The sequence below is a fragment of the Hemicordylus capensis genome, chromosome 5 (genome assembly GCF_027244095.1).
Source record: "Hemicordylus capensis ecotype Gifberg chromosome 5, rHemCap1.1.pri, whole genome shotgun sequence".
Taxonomy (NCBI): Eukaryota; Metazoa; Chordata; class Lepidosauria; order Squamata; family Cordylidae; genus Hemicordylus; species Hemicordylus capensis.
In genome coordinates, this window is record NC_069661.1 from 83,625,380 (window position 1) to 83,642,919 (window position 17,540).

A 17,540-nucleotide genomic window follows, 5' to 3' on the forward strand; every position below is an offset into this window, starting at 1 on the left:
AAGATTAGTTAGAAGAGTAACAACACTGAGTTCTGGAAATTCATGATACTAAAAGGTTTTTAATAATCTATTATATGCATCTTTTGCATAAAAAAATTAACTGAGTAAAAACTGAATTTTTAACTGGATAGTAATTTTAAAATTAGATTGCTGTTTGTAAGTCTCTGATCTAAGATGCTTCAACTGTTCCCCCCCCCCCACACACACACACCACATCCAGCTCTACTGTGCTTCATAGACTGCAAATCTTTTTCTTCTTTGTACCTTCACATAAATTCAGCCTAGGAACTCAGGGTTCATGCATTCTCTTTCTAGTCACAGTTACTCCAGTGTATGGCTCTTGTAACTGGAAACACCTGAAAATATTGCATACTTACATGTCAACAAGGCAGTATATTTTGCAAGGCAAATGATAAAATATTGCAGCGTAAGGACTCTTACAAATGTAAATCTTGTTTATAGACATTATATTATTGCCCCAGTCTAGCTAGGCGCCATATACACATGTGGAAGCAAGCTTCCACATGCCTATCCCTAGTCAAAGTCTGCACAACACAATGGCTGCAGGCCAGCTGCAGCCTTCTATGACTATTTGTAGACCCTTAGGGAAATTCCAGATATCCATTGTTTGTAGTCCTTTGACATCTTTCTATGGAAATGGTTGTTGTTGTTGTTGTTTTAAAAAAGAATTAATTAATTGGATGTTTTTTGAAATGTCTGAGATTTGCCCCATTCCATCAAAAGTGAGGTGCTCCAGTCTCCATTTGCATTGCTTCCTCTTCTTCTCCCTTAATTCAAAGATGGAGTTAGCAGCCAGCCAGCAATGCTGATGGCCCTCATGTGTCTAAAATTCCTTCAGTGTCTGGATTGCTGGGAGAATGAAAGTCGTGTGTGCTGTTGCCACAGGTCTCAAAGGCGAAGAGAGATATGTGGGATAGAAATAGAGCAAAAACAGAGGAGATGATGAAGAAAAGGGGAAAAATTGAAGTGCATAGAGTCTTGTAGTAGTGTGGTGAAATAAAGTAAAATATAAGGTGCAGAAAAATCTGTCATACAACAGTTAGAAAAGGGAATAAGGCAAGGTTCAAATAGGTCTGTGGTTTGGAGAGAATGCCCCTCCTCTGGCCCGTTGCCTGGGGAGGGCGATTTGTCCCAGCCCCGGCAACAGGCAAGGAAGACGCCTGATTGGTTCTCGGGCCGGAGGGGCGGGGCTTGACGGCCGTTATCGGCGTCTCCCCGCCCTTCCTTTTCAGTTCGGCCCGAGTTTTTTCCCACCCTCCCACCCTGGTAGCAGAGCAGGCCTAATGGCTGGTCGCCCTGTTGGGGGCCGAGTAGGAATTTTTTGCTTCCAACAGATTGGCATTGGTTGGGTTTTTTTCCGCCTACTCTGTTCTGTTGCGTTAAGGGTGCAGTTATTTAGGCAGGTCATGACGGGCAGGGACAGTGCAGGTTTTGGTGGGAAATAGTTGGGTTTAACTTCGGTGAGCACCCTTGGGACGAGTTAATTGGTGATTGGTCAGTCGCTCCCTTGTGGCTTGTGCGGCCCTGGGAGGACGACTTGCCATGAACCGGCTTCAGGACTTTGCAGATCCTTGGGCTGCGCGGTCCGGGGTGTGCAAAGCCTAGAAGGTTCCAGACCCTCGATTGGGGGTTGGTTGAAAGGAAACGGATCAGGACAGTGCCTGATGCTCTCCTGAGCCAGGTTGTGTCGCCCAAGCATGGTCAGGGGTGGACTCGGGGTCCAAACCTGGCCAATGCTAGGCCCCGCACTGTCTGGGTGGTTGAACATCACTGTCAAGTTCGCTTGCTCACAGTTGATTCTTGTAATAAAGTTATGACCAATTCACCCAACAAATTGTGTCGGTGTCGTCTTTGCCTGGGGTCTGGGGACAATAGCTGAAGACTGATTGATTTAAAATATCTAGGTGTATGCAGAAAGAATGCTGAAGGTAAAGGAGGATAGCAAAGGGATGAGCAGATGGCTTTACAGGGATATAGCAGACGTGTCAGTGTGAAAATGGAAAAAGTGGAGTAATTAATAAATGGAAGGTGCAGAAAGACAGACAGTTAGGTACAGATAGAAGAGAGAGTTACTGGTTGTGGACTGAAAATGGAAAGAAGAAAGATATTTTACACATATAACTGTAAAATAAGGACCAAACTTCAGAAGACATTAAACACATAGTTAAGCCCTGTGATGGTGGTCCCCCCCCTGCAAAAAAACCCCCTTAAGATAGCAGGCAGGGGGAATCAGGGCTGAGATCATGGTTAACCCTTACCCCCACTGAAGTCCACTGATATGGATCAGGCCCACTGTGGCTGCTGTTTTCCTAGGAGGAAATCTCCCATTACAAACAATATAAACTTCCCTTCTGGGGCAAATAGCAGTCAAGGAGGTCTGATTTAGATTGGAATTGTGCTGGGAAGAAGAATTTAAATCCCCTTTGCTCCTGAAATGTCATATTCCTAATTCTAATTGCCCTTTCCTGCATAGCTATTAAATTTGAAAAAAACAAGTCAGTTTAATGTGCAGTTTGTTTCTAATCTCAAAAATCAAATTCATGGGGGTAGGAATGCAGGCTGAATGTAGGCTTCTGCTTCCCCATTCTTACGAAAAGAGCCAAAATTAGACTGAAAATCAGTTTACCTAATAGCTGATGCCGTGACTGAATGGGAAAAGGTATCACAGTGAAAGTGGAGGTTCAGGAACAAAAGGGACATTGGTCAGCACACAATCTAATGAAGGCCAAGTATGAATCTAAAATAGATATCTGACTTCAGACGTTTTTCTGAAGACCTTTGCCCTCTTCAAAGCTGTGCACTTGATACAGCTCTAGTGGGTGCTGTCAGCCATTCATAAACATTTTTAATATAGACACCACAGGCCAATTTAAGGTTAAATCAATTTTGGTTTGGCACTGACCTGTGCAAACTAATGATGAAGACAAGGCCAAATATTTGCCAGTTCACCACACCTGAAAGTGTCAGGTTCTGAGAACATGGGTCAAACACTCTGTTAATACATACACAATTTGCAACTATATGCCAAGACAGAAGTCTTGGAGGTTAAAGTGATAGATAGGTTATGTCAGTTTGCAGGATTTACCAAACAGTGTTGACCTGTATTTGAACTTTAGATCTCAGTGCTCTTGACCCAGATATGTCAGATGAGGAAAAATCTCACACAAAGAAGCTGTGAATCTCCATCATTAGCTATTCTGCAATACCCAAGTGATCTTTTTAGCAGTTCCTGAGCATGCATACTTCTAACTAAATGTGTGTAAGCTTGGGGTATCATGAAGAAGCCATGTCAAATTGTCGCCTTATACTTCCAGCCTTCTCTCTATATATATCTGCCATTTATGATTTGTAAAGTAAAAACTTTAGGTGAGTTGCAAATGGTATTTGTTAAATCTACAAGTATGTACTTACTTAAAATCAGATTAATATTGGCTTTTCTTACAACTTGCAGTTTTTTATCTCTCAATCTGCTCCAAAGGCTCTTAGGAGCACTTAGACATTTTAATGTAGGTTCTGGAACAAAGCAAATGCATTGTTTTCCTTTGTTACAGAATATCCAATAATTTATCGGGCTATAACTCTGATGTTTTAGGTCTTTTTCTATGCAGCCAGGCAGTAATTATTCTTTCAAAGGACACAGCCCCATAATGTAAATGACTGGCATTACTGTATGTAGGGGTGGGAGGATATATGACCATAACAGGATAGGGTTAAAAGCTTCAGGTAAAATACAGCAAGGCAAACTTCTCCATACCCCAAGAGGTTAGTTTTATTATATTATATTTTATGTCGGAAGTATCTTTGGGTAATTCTAGATGTGAAACTATTCCCAGAACGAGAAGAGGCTACTATTCCCAGACCAACAAGAAGAGTTCTGTTTGAAAAATGAATAATACAAATACACAGGTGTTACCATCTGTATACTGGTAATCTCCTAAAGAGGCTCATATAATGAACTGGTCATATCTTTTGTCATTATTGTTAGTTTTAATTTGTTTTATTTATTTTTATATTTGTAAGCTACTTTGAGCTTTACTGACAGTGTCTGCAAACCATATAAATAAATGTGCTTACATGATGTTTGAAAAATGCTAATATTATAATGCCTTTATACAAAACTATGGTGTGGCCACATTTGGAGTACTGTATACAGTTCTGGTCACCATACCTTAAGAAGGACATTGTAGAACTGGAAAAGGTGCAGATGAGGGCAGCCAAAATGATCAGGGGCCTGGAGCACCTTCCTTATGAAGCAAGCCTACAAAACCTGGGGCTTTTTAGTTTAGAAAAATGATGAATGTGGGGAGACATGATAGAGGTCTATAAAATCATGCATGGTGTGGAGAAAGTGGATAGAGAAGAATTTTTCTCCTTCCCCCGTAACACTAGAACCAGAGGTCATCCTTCATTCCCACCCACTTTACCTCAGAAGATGGGCCACTCAGAGGAGGGCTACTGATGATAATTTTAATGAATTGGACTGCCGGCAAAAGAAATGTTGTGTGTGTGTTTTTTAATGTTACTGCTTAATAGCAAGATTGGAAATAACAATAACACAATTATAAGTAGCCAGTCATTATTTTATCATTTTGTATTAATTGTAATAATGTTAGTCATGATGAACTTAATGTGCTACTAATGTGGATTTCGTATGTGCTTCCAGAAGAAGTTCATTTTAATTTTACCATTTTATTCACGTTCAATTATTCTAAAGTGTTGCTGAATTAACAAGATCCACTTAGTCTTAATCACTACTCATCTCACTTTGCAGCACAGACATTTTTGCTTATGAGGGTCCTCAACAGTAGAATGAGACAGGTAATTTGAAATATATTAACTTTTTTGGAAAGAAACAAAATTATGTTTAGCGCATAAAGATATGATCTATCCCATTAGCAGTCTCCTAACACAAGTCCGCATGCTGTTTCAGAGTCTCTTCCAATTACCTTTTGTAATGTGGAAGCTGATTTAGGATGGTTCCTTCCTACACCACTCTGTAACATCAGAAACTCAATCTCATGTAAGGAGTCCTATTTGCCAGGTCCATCTCACACTATTCCATTGATCCTATTCCAGGATGGTTCTGCTCGTGTGCAATAAGCCATGGTGACATTTCTACCATGTGACAGGAAATAAAGCTGCTGCCAAAAGTAACGTTGGATGGAGCCTTTAGTGAGGCTCCTCACAATCATGGCTGTTGTTTTCCTAGCTTTTATAATATGTAATGGGGACACCTGGTGAAAGAAATGTGTATGTGGTTATTTCCCATGTCAGTGCCACTGACTACAGAAGGTTTCACAGTGTAACCACATAATAGGACCATTTACATGTTATGTTCAACACTCATAAAATGAGTGTATACTTTATACAGGTACAAATCTGGACACAGTTACAGCCATTCACATTTTAATTTGAACACAGGTATAGAAGTGTACTTCCTATCTGTACCATGCAATTAAGGGCATTAAAATGAACACAAGTGCTGTCATTCACACAGAGAGAGAGAGAGAGATCTGTTCACTCATACAGCATAATGTCTTAATCAGGCTAATATGTCATCCTTATTTACTTGAAATACATGAGAAGCAGTCATGTCAAAATCACAAAGATACTTATGTCCACATCCCATATTTCTAATCATATTAGAAAGTGGGGGTTCATTTCAAATTATTGTTCGAGGTATTTGCCTCTCTCTTGCGCTGGCCAATCTCCAGACTTCATTGCCAGAGGCACTCTTACCCTGGACCTGGGGCACCCCAAAACCTCTTTTGTCTGTCCTGGGTGGTGTGGTTGCCCAGTGAGCATGATGATGCTTAATTTGCAAAGGAGGCGGGCTTCCAAAGGCCTTTAGGTCCAGGCTCCAAAATTACCTAGGTGCACCTCTGTTCATTGCAGCCCCCAGAAACCTTGTTTATTTCTGATAAGCCTGAAGCTTTACTGTGTTGATGCTACCTGCATCTTCTCTTTGCCTTTGACGTTATACTAATACAAGCGATAGAACTCTTTAAGAAGATAAATGTGGTTCATTTTAAACAGTAGCAATGTGAAATGACATGACAAAATTTAAGGAGAACCCATGAAAGTGGAAAAGGCAACGGAAATCAACAGAGGAAATCAGGATGTTCAAACCTATTATATATTATTCATGCCATTTAGATTTCTGAGTTTATGTCACAGCATTTTAAGACAGGACACTGAACTCGAGAATATCTTGAACAACTAGTTTGGTGGATCAAAGAACACTAATAGGGGAGCAAGGATTTTGCTATACGTTAAATTAATGTTAGTTTATTTACCCTAATAATTAAGCTTGCTTGACATTTTCAAACTTGTTCAGAAAATGAGCCAGATTACTTTTAGAAAATATTCTTTCTGGAGTGGGCCAAATCTTCCAGTTTGCTTTCCAAGATAGTTTTCTCTTCCTTTCCAGGACATAGAATGATCTCTCGGTAACTATTTGCTCCTTGGTCTCCATCACAGTTTTTAGAAAGTGTGTTAAATCTTGGCTTTTTACACAGGCTTTTATATGATTGTCTCTACTGCTTTTTCTTTGTATTTTGTACAGTTTTTATGCTTGTATTTTAAATCTTTTTAGTCAGATTTGTTTTATATTTTAGCTTAATATTTTATGTGTCATTTTTATGTTTTTAATTTTTGTATAAAATGCCTTGGGATTGTTTTAATGAAAGGCGGTATACAAATTTAACAATCAATCAATCAATCAATCAATGTAATAGGAGAGTGGGGAGAAAGGACAAAACCAGGCCAACTTAAATCTGCAGAGATGATACCCTGCACAAACAAAGTTCAGATGACATAGGAAACTAGAGGTCCTTTCACCTATGGTTTCCACAGCCAGTCGTCCAAACTCAGAAAACCAGAGTTAAGGGTGAAAGGGAGCAGTGGTTCCCCTCACCAAATACCACTCTGAACTTTTGATCAGAGTGGGGTTTCACCACCTTTAACTCTGGTTTTGTGGTGCCAGCATTACGTACAAATGCTGGCACCGCAGTTAGGGCCCACGGAGCCAGAGGGAGGAAGTTCTACCTTCACTCTGACCTGATTAGCTGTGTGACCTGTCCTTCTGTCAAGAAGGAAGCCCACACACCCAGTTCCCCCTCCACTCTGCAGTCTCGCTGACCATAAAGAGTGAGCTGTCCCTGTCGTCCAAATGCAAATGGGAGAATGGAGGGAAAGAGTGTGCAGAACCGTGGGTCCGTTGGACCAACGGTTCTGCACTACATCTGAACTGTGTGATGGTCTCATCTAGCCCAGTTTCTGGCCAGAAAGGAAGCTGAGGGGTTGGTCTGGCTCCTGTGAGGCTGGAGGAATCTCCTTCCTACCTATGTGGCTTCACAGGCTTCTTCTGCTTGGACTGCTTGAATGAGGCTCCTTTAAACAATAGAAGCCTTTAAAAATATTTAATACAAGCTCTAGGGCTATAATATACTAAGGCTGTATTTTTGAACACTTTGCTCTAAAGTTTCCAGTCTTTATTTTTGAGGAAGCACCGGCTGCCACTTGCTACCCTGTAGAGTTATCCCTGACTCTAGAGTAAAGGAAATATAATGTACAGATGCTTCCTGTTCATGTTAATCTGCTGATTTTTTGCATTCCCTTTACTAGAGAGATGTGTAAGCTCCTGATACAAGAACAGCATGCACATCTCCTGGATGTGTAAATATATATTACAGATAATGGAGATTAGGAGCTAAACCCCAACCCCTACTAACTGAGCAAAGAGGCCCCTTTTAAAAGTGGTGATTCTCTTTATTTAGCAGAAGAGAGCAACTGGCCCTATCCAACCCCAGCACGACATCCCTCCAGTGGCTGTTGTTTGTGTCTGTCTTATATTTCTTAGACTGTGAGCACTTTTGGGGACAGGCAGCCATTTAATCAATCAATCAATCAATTTCTGTATGTAAACCACTTTGGGAACTTTGATTGAAAAATGGTATATAAATACTCATTGTATTCGTATTCTTAAACTATATATTACCTTTTTACTGTCATTAAGACCAGAAGTGTTTTAAACCAGAAGTCGGTCATGCAGTATGTGTGTGTGCCTTCAAACAGTGATGAGAGAGGGTTCAACATGGCGGGGGATTACTGTAACCCTGTGGCTGCGACGCTTACATTCCCACACAATCCCGTGGTTGGCAAATTCTTGGTTGGCGAGGCACTGAAACCAATGGAAAACAGGGGGTTAGGAACCATGACAGCAAAATCACCTAAAAATCAAGGGGGAAATGCTTAAAAAAAAACCCAAATCACCGGAACTCCCTAAATATCAACAGAATCAACAAGAGTCACCCAGAAGAATGAGCAGATCGAGCCCTTTGAAAATTCCTGACCCCCCCCCCCAAAAACCCCACTCAAATTCTCTTTGTGTAGTTCGGCCACTACAAATAAAAGTAGAATGTAAGGACAATTTCAGTATCATGATTACCACAACTGTTCTGAACTGAATGGAATTTCGCCATTCCTTCTGGTTGTAACTTCCCCCTTTTCTATCACTCTCATCCACAACCACCTCTTCTGTTTGGTTTTAAGTAATTGGCAGTTTTTAAAACAACAACAACCCTGAAAACCCATCTTTTCACCCAAGCTTTCTCAGCTTTTTAAAATTGTTTGTTTTAATTTTATGGTTTTTTAAAAACTGTTGATTTGTTTTAACTTTTATATGTGTTTTAATTGTTTTATGTTAATCGCCCAGAGACAAAAGTTTGGGCGTATATAAGTTTTTAAAATAAATAAATAAATGGATAGATAGATAGATAGATAGATAGATAGATAGATAGATAGATAGATAGATGTTTCCCTAAACATATTCAACAGCAGTCAAATAATGCATTTTAAAAACATTCAGAAGACATACTTGCATGACATTTCTCTTTTATTTGAACCCGTTAATAATGTTGCACTGCAAGACCTCTCTTGAGCGAGTGCTTAATGGGTATAACTTAAGCTCCTAATATGGTGATACAAGTATGGATCTGGAACAATATGTTGCCGTATATCTCATTGTGCATGTTACCTCTTATGTGCTCATGACTGAGCATGGTGAGAGAGAGAAAAGGTAGCAACCAAGGCAGGAGTTCCTACTTTAATTTGGATCTTACTTCATATGCACATTTTATTTTGTTTTTGTTTTTCTGTGGTTTTGATGTAGTTGTTTTTTCTGGGGAGGGCACTTTTATTCTGTCCCAGCTTCTTTTCATCTAGCCCTAAAGTTTCAATAGTTAATGGTTGGTGACAGGTCAGTTTAATGTTATCATCAATATTTGCTGAGGTTGTAGTAGGAAAGGAAAGGGATCATGGGATAGGTCATATCTAAAGGTGAATATTGTTAGGTTATTGTGTGACTATGTCTGCACCCTCACATGCAGTGATCAGCAGATCAACAAATTCATTGTGCAACTTCCATTCCACAAAATCACACATATAGTTGTCTTTTTGTTATTTGGGGGGGAGTTACCCCAAGAGTTTAAATGTGTCAAACCCCTTCCCCCTCAGAAACACAAAACTATGAAATAGCTAGAGACAAAACTAAATCATTTTGGACACTTTCCCCCCTCAGAAGCAGAAGGGGTTGTGACTTACCTGAGGGAGTATTCTTCAAGCTGAAACATTAACCACTGTTTTTGTTCAAGCTGTTGCCACTGTTGCCACCAATTGCTTTGGTGCCATCCCAAGGGCAGCGAGGGGTTCCCTCAAGAGGAGGTGGGCAGGTCCTACCTGCATGTGCTGTGTGAGGGATCCCAGGGAAGCATCCTGTCACTGCAGCATGGCATTTTAAAGGGGGAAGTGGCACAAGCTGCCACTTTCACATAGGTATTACAGTTTGAACAGCGCCGCAGCAGGACGACGCGGGGCGGTTTGGAGGATGGGCAGGTAGAACCTGCCTGCCTCCTCTTACGGAAGCAGAAGCATTTTGGCGCCTCTCCAAAGAGGTGCTGAAATGCTTTGGGCTCATCCCTAACTCTGCCCACCTGCTTGTCTGCTAATTTTACTCTGAGCCCTGAACATTCTGTTCCATTTACTTTATTTGGGACAGTTTGGTGGGGAGCCCCCCCCCAATAGATTTTTCTTTTGTTTTTGTTCACCATCATATCTGTGGGTGATCCTGCTGAGTACCTCCCACTCACCTGGTGTTCTGGTTACTGGCCATAGTGTTTCCAACACTTTTGGAAATAGTTTATTGATCATAGCATATATATTAATGGTCTAAATTTTCTGGTTATGGTTATATGCTTAGATTACATTCCATGCTGAAAGGTGGACTATATCCTTAAAAAAACTAATTCTCTAAAGGTTGCACAGACAATCCCAGAATGGCTAGTTTTCATTGATATTAGGTGACATTAAGTTTTGAGAGCTGGCAGTTATGTCTTAGTTCTGAAAAGGGCTAAGGGGAAGGAAGCTTCTAGCTCCACCACACCTATTCCAAGTCACTTCCAAACTTTTGGTTTATTTCACTCTTATTTGGAAGTTCTATTTTCCCTACAATCAATTGTAGAAAGTTGATGGGGGAGTACAATATACTTTATTTACTCAAATAAATGTGAATAAAGTATATTGTACTCTCTCCTTGCATTCTTTTGGTCTTAAATATGTTACAAATAAAATGTTAATGTCTTCAGGTGCAAAAAGCAAATACAATATACCTGTAAATGTGCACTTCTGACAAAACTTCTTAATAACTGGGAAATTTCAGACATGTTTTATTTACTGATTAGCATTTCTGTTAACTGGTTTACATTTTCCTCTACAGCTTCTGTGACAGCAAACGCTGGATCTTTTTCCATAATCAGTATAATCTCTTAAGAGTCAGAGTTTCAAAATCAGCCTGAGAAAAGCTTCAGTTACAGATTTGCAGGTTTGATAGATTGTATAAAATGCAATTATGTCATTAACAAATTATCCCGTTATCAAGCCATTTCATTGTGCTAATAAGTGAAAGACTCAGTGCTGATTATTGAAACTGAAAGAGAGGCTAATATGATATAAAGGAGATCTTGTTAATTGAAGTGAATCTTGCAGAGTTAACCTTTAGAACTATAGCACCACTAGGGACCAGCAAGGCACTGTTTCCAATCACTTAGCACAAATGTTAGAAAATGAGAAGTTGCTGAATTAATTATGTTTATTGTTTCCTAATTAAGGCAGTGAGGCCCAAATGTCAGAGGTTCAAAAACCATTTTAATAATCTGAATCATCTTTTGTAATACTTGTACATTTCATGTCCATATCTTCATAACCTTAAGAGTTTAAAATGTGATGTCCAGTACATACAAGTATTCTGAAGATTGATCTGAAGCATCCCTGGTTCAGAACACTGCAGCATACCTGTTGATGAGAATACCTGTGAGGAACATATTATGCAGTAACCAAAGTCTACATAAATTCTTTATAGTCTTTTGGACAAAATTCAAACTTTTGCTATTACAGTTTTCACTGGCCAATGGAAAACACAATCTCAGTAATCTCAGTTGTCACTGCCTTTGCTATGCAGAGAGATGTTTTTGGCCTACTGTCCCTTGACATAATAACATCTTGTCCATCTTCTTGAACATGAGCCCTTTCTCACAATTTCATTAGAGGGCTTGAGGGCAGGTGGCGAGGAAGGCAGCAGAAGCTCGCCTTCCCTGCAGATGATCCAGGTGTGGATCATGCACCCAGACCATCAGGACATATTGTCCTGTCCCCTGGAAATTCCACAAAGCACCGCACAAGTCCACAGTGCACATTGCACTGTGGGGATCTCCTCAGAAATGGGTGGGCACCCATCAGTGCTTCAGAGCCAGCTGAAAGCAGCTGGCACTGACACATGGTCAGGTAAATGCTCACTCCCTTAACCTCATTTAAGAGCCTGGCATCTTAGGTGGCTTTGTCACCAAGATGCCGCTTGGTATCTATTTTTCATGTTTAACAATGATTAAGGTTTCAGACCCCTTGATAACACATAGGACTCACACTTCTGACCCCTTAATAGCTATGACACATACAATTAAATGTGCCTTTAAGCTGCCTTTCACAATTTGTGCCATATAAAATGATGCTGATATTTGTGCTCTATAAAATGATGCTGATATGGGAGAGAAAATGGATAAAGAATGGAAAGTTCATTTTTGCATTACTTTTAGCTAAATAAATTTGCCATCAAGTTCCATACAATTAAATGGCAGATTTACAGGCCTGCAGTTGATCAGGTACATGGATGAAAGGGCTCATGATTACAGAGAGCCTCTTTAGCCAAGCACTGAAATTCCAGTCCTTCGGAGGAGCAACTACTGCTGCTCACTACCACCCAGCAAGAGTACTGGATGATGGTGGGCAGCAGCGGATTCTCCTCCAGTGATGATACCATTTTAGATTTTGCATATTCTGCTTGCTTGATTCAGTACCAGGTGGGCAAGATGTGGGAAATGGTGCTGCCACTAAAGAGCACCCACTGCTGCCCACCCAAACCTAGTTGGCTTACCAAGGCCCAGTGAAGAGGTTTATTGGGTAGCGGTGGGCTGCAGCAGTAACAATGGATACTCTTCTTTCAGTGCCATTGTCCACAGCTACAGAAATGGTGCTAATGGATGAGCATCCACTAGCGTCTTCATTGGGGGCAGTGTACACCAGCCTGTGCACTATGGGGGTAAGATAGAAGACCAGCAAATGGCTTTACCCCAGGATGCCCCGCAATCTGCAGCTGACCTGCTTTAATGAATTGTGATTTGAGGTGCCACTTCAGAACCCTCCCTCCAGTTCTGTTTGAGCATAGCTTAAATCTCTTAATGAGAATATAGAGGAAATCTGGCAATGAAGTCTATGTACTCAGGAACTCCCTTGAGGACCTTTTAGGCAGTAACTTGAATACTCTCTCCACACTATCACCATTGTCAGTGCAAGTAGTGACACAAGGGATGATCAAAGATGGCACATCCCATACAGATGGCTTTCTAAGATGCAACGTGAATGGCCTTCTCTCATTGCCAGTGCTAATACGGCATACTCAGGAAGTTAGATTTGGGCAGAAAGCCACACAGCTAGTTGGACACTTCTACAGAATTGTTGGGAGGGATCCTCTATATCCCTAAATTGAAACAAAACCAGATTTGTTTCTTGTGTGGGAGCACAATGAGACTTTATTCCTGTTCCTTCATTATATTTGTATCAAGTAATCAGTGCTGATACCACAGTAGATTTAAGGATGAAGTTGCTTATGGTATTCTGTGAAAAGTGTGTGTGTGTGTGTGTGTGTGTGTGTGTGTGTGTGTGTGTGTGTGTGTGTGTATAGCTGAATGTTGAAACACTATTAATGTTTGGACTTTCTACCAGGTTTATTTTGTTATTATGTGGAAATACAAGGAGTGTTTCCATTCTGCTTGTTTATATGTTATTCGGTGCAATACACATGCAACTAATGGTAACAAACTGAAATTGAATCCAAATAAGATGGAGGTACTGCTTGTGGTGGGGTCAGAACTTGAGAGATGATTTAGATCTGCCAGTTCTGGATGGGGTAACACTCCCCAGAAAGAACAAATACTTAGCTTGGGAGTGCTCCTAGATCCAAAACTCTCTGGTTTCTCAGGCTGAGGCAGTGGCCAGGAGTGCTTTTTATCAGCTTCAGCTGATACGTCAGCTACTCTCATTTCTGGAGGAAAATGATTTTAAAATAGTGATACATATGCTAGATACCTCTTGGCTTGACTGCTTAAGTGACTACTCTACGTGGGGCTGCCTTTGTACATATTCCAGAAACTTCAGTTAGTACAGAATGTGGCAGTCAGACCTCTCTCGGGGATAACTCAAAGAGACCATATAAAAGTAATCTTAAAGTAACTGCACTGGTTGCCAATACAGTATGTTTCCAAGCAAAATACAAAGTGCTGGTATTTAAGTGAGTGCCTCCTTTGTCATGAACCCTACCACCTATTAAGATAATCAGGGGGGGGGTCTGGTTAGAGAGTTGCCACTGGCTTTTTCTGTGGCTACTCGAGACCAGGCCTTCTCTGTGGCTGCCCCAAGGCTTTGGAATGCACTCCTTGCCAAAATAAGAACTTCTCCATCTCTGGCTGTTTTTCAAAAGACCCTTAAGACATACCTGTTCTCTCAGGCTTTTAATTAATTTTAGTTGATGTTATATCACAATTTAATCATTTTATCCTGTTTTTATATTGTATTTTAATTTATGTACACCACCTAGGGCTGCACATGCCAGGCGGTATAGAACTATGATAGATAGATAGATAGATAGATAGATAGATAGATAGATAGATAGATAGATAGATAGATAGCTTACAAGTTAGAGTAATCCAATATGTTGTACATGAAGCTGCTTTAGAAGATTTCTTGGAGACTTCAATTGATCCACAATGCTAGTCAATAGGTATGCTATGCAGAACATAACTTGTCCATTTTTAAATAGCTGAACTAGCTGCCATCCATTTCTGAGCATAATTCAAAGTGCTGGGGTTACAAGAAAGTCGTACACAGGCATCCAGGGATCTGTGTCTCTTGCATGAACCTGCCTACATATTAAGCTCTTCCTTTGAAGCTTGCTCCAGATTCCTCCAGTTTCAAAGATTCAACAACCATTTTCCCAAGAAAGCTCTCCTGGTCTTTTTGAAATCTTTTTTTGTTTTTCCCCAGGCTTTTTATATCATTTAAACTAGGCTTAATTTCTGTTGACAAGTGTTGGCTGACATCCTGACTAAGGAAGTTCCAGTGCTACACAGGGGTGTATCTAGGGTGCGGCAGGCAGGGGACATGCCCCAGGCGCTACTTGAAGGGGGGGGCACAATTTTTTTAAATGAATTTTTTTAAAAAAAAAGCCACCAACAACAAAATGGCCACCACACATGCTCAAATGGCCTCTGCGAGGCCCTAGGCCACATCAGGCTTCGCAGAGGTCATTTGAGCATGCGCAGTGGCCATTTTGTTTTTGGCGACCATTTTTCTTTTTAAAATTATTTTTAAAAATGGCCACTGCACATGCTCAAATGGTCCCTGCAAGGCCCTAGGTCTTGCCAGGCCTCTCAGAGGCCATTTGAGCACATGTGGCAGCTTCCAAAATGGCTATGACGCCGATCTTTGCAGGCCCAAACAGGCCTGAAAATCAGCCCAGGACAGGCTGCGGCGGTTAATTAAGAGGCCAGCGGGGGGAAGGGAGAACCTTTGCAAACACCCCTTCACACAGCTTTTAGGAAGCCCCCTGGAGGGGCTACAGGTTTAAAAAAATTAATATAATATAAGTCACTGTACACATATTCAGTTTGGCACTATGTACAGAGAATAAGGGCTTGTGAATACTGAGCTGAAACGTATGAGCTAGGATTGTATTCATTTGCTCTTACTTTGCTTCTTGTGATAAGTGAGTTAAATGTGATGTCTTAATAATATGGCTATTAATGTTGAGTTTGTCTTTGAGTCAGTGTGAAATCCTTAGGATTAAGGCCCACTGGGAGTTTCTTGATCTCTTTCTCTCATTTTAACTGTCTTTCTGAAATACTAGAATATATTCCAAGCAGTGACACAGTTTACTCTGCATAATCTTTAATTATTTTCAGAGTATCTGGGAAAAGCCAAATTTTCCATTTATTTTTAAAACATATGTAATAGTGATGCTACAATGCATAGTAGAGAATTAGACAGGCACTTCTGTTTAGTTTTCCAAGTACACCTCCACATAGTATTTGGGTATTTCATGAGCCCCAGCATACTGAAATTTGTAGTTATCCAGCATTTTTGGTCTTGCTACGTCCACTGCTAAATAGTTTTTGAAATATTAAAAGATTAATGAGCTTGACTTGTATTTTTGAGCTAATATTATGGTAAAGTTATCTGAAAGATGGGTGTCGGATGTTTGGACAAGGGGTGCAATTTCAGTGCTTGCCCTAGGTGCTATTTACCCTAGATACGCCTCTGGTGGTACATGAAATGTGGTGCTGCTGCTGCTGAGTTTGCCTAAAGTAGTACTGTCATTCACTCGAGGTCAAATTTCTACCAATTCTCTTGCCCTGGAAATGCTCTGTGCCACATGGAAATATGTCCCTGAGGGTTTCACAGCCCTCTGTCATAAATCTGTTAGCTCTGCTAACCCAATAGGATTTACAACCCCCTTCAGCACTCCTCCTGTGAGTTAACAGAAAGTAGCAGCAAAGCTGCACTAAAGAAAACAAAAGGCTCACAAAGAAAGCAGTAAATAAATCAAGTCCCCTGAACTGAGCTAAGTACCCCCCTCTAACAATAACTGAGTAAAAACTGAAAAGAAAACAACACAACAAGGAATGAAAAAGAACAAAGGACACCAGAACAAAGAATTAATGGAACAAGAACACAGAGCAGGAAAGAACAGAACAAGGGCAAACTGGAACTCAGAAAATTTGAGAATTCAAAAATAAAACACGGTCTGCAGTCAGCGAAAGTTGATAACAGCATCGGTGGACATCACAGACTGCTTGATATATGGCTCAAGAGAACCAGCAGCCAACCAGGCTTCCCTGAGTCAGCACTTCTGCCTCCTCTCTTCTGATCTCCTGCGCCTGCGTGTCTCCCACTGAGCTTTCCTTTTGAGATGTCTTCTCAAGACAGGTGAAGTCTCAGCCTTCTCCTGATCAGCCTGCTCCTGATCAGGATTCATGTCTGACAGCTGTTCCGATTCCTCAGCTCCAGGGAGTCTGGTCTCCCTGCCAAGTCCTGTTGCTGTGCCTCTGAGCCCTCGCTAGCAGGCAAATCCTCCCATTTCTCTTCTGAGTCAGAAGTCTGTGCCATGACACCCTCAGAGAGATATTTTCAGGTGGCACACAGGGCTTCAGAGGGAAGGAGAGGCAGCTAGAGCGAGCGCCACACCCAGAAAAGCAGTGGGGCAGCAGCAGGTAAGGACCTGCTTACCTGCCTCTTGAGGGAACCATTGCCTGCCACACTGAACCCAGACCCAAATGTACAACACTCTAGTTTCCACTGTATTGTATTTTTTATTTTATTTTGGTAATGCACAAAATATGCCCAGCTGCACATTAGAATAAACTTTGATGTGGCTCTATTCATAACACGAGTTCTGTGGTGGGCAAGTCACCATTGCCTCATGATTTTTACCATGTAATGTGTCTGCAAATGTTTACTAACAGCTCGCAATTTAACACATACACAAAAGGATTTGATATTTTTAACAAATTGCTCAGTAATTATCTTTCAACTTATAATCTATGTCCTCATATTATTCTAAAAGGGTTGTGCCATTTCACCAGGAATTCCAGATCCCACATATGTAGCCAATATAACACAGAGTGGGTTCTAGAGCCTAAAAAGGCAAAAGCAGCCAGTTAATTAGGAATGAGTAGACACCCCTTTGCTCTAAATAGAGCATATTTCAACCTTTAAACTCTTTGACTGCTGCCTTGCCCTAGATCCTGTGTCTGGATGACAAGCATTTGTTGGGATAATACTGGCTTTGGTTTCTCTTTATATTGTGAAAAATATAGTATATATTGTTCTCCCTTTCAGCTATGAACTACTGACTG

At 40.8% G+C, this 17,540-nt stretch overlaps 1 protein-coding gene across 21 annotated transcripts in view; it reads left to right on the forward strand.

Moving 5' to 3' along the window:
* Positions 1–17,540, forward strand: part of TENM3 (teneurin transmembrane protein 3) — a 2,371,016-nt gene that overhangs the window by 669,404 nt on the left and 1,684,072 nt on the right. The gene's annotated exons all lie outside the window — the stretch shown is intronic.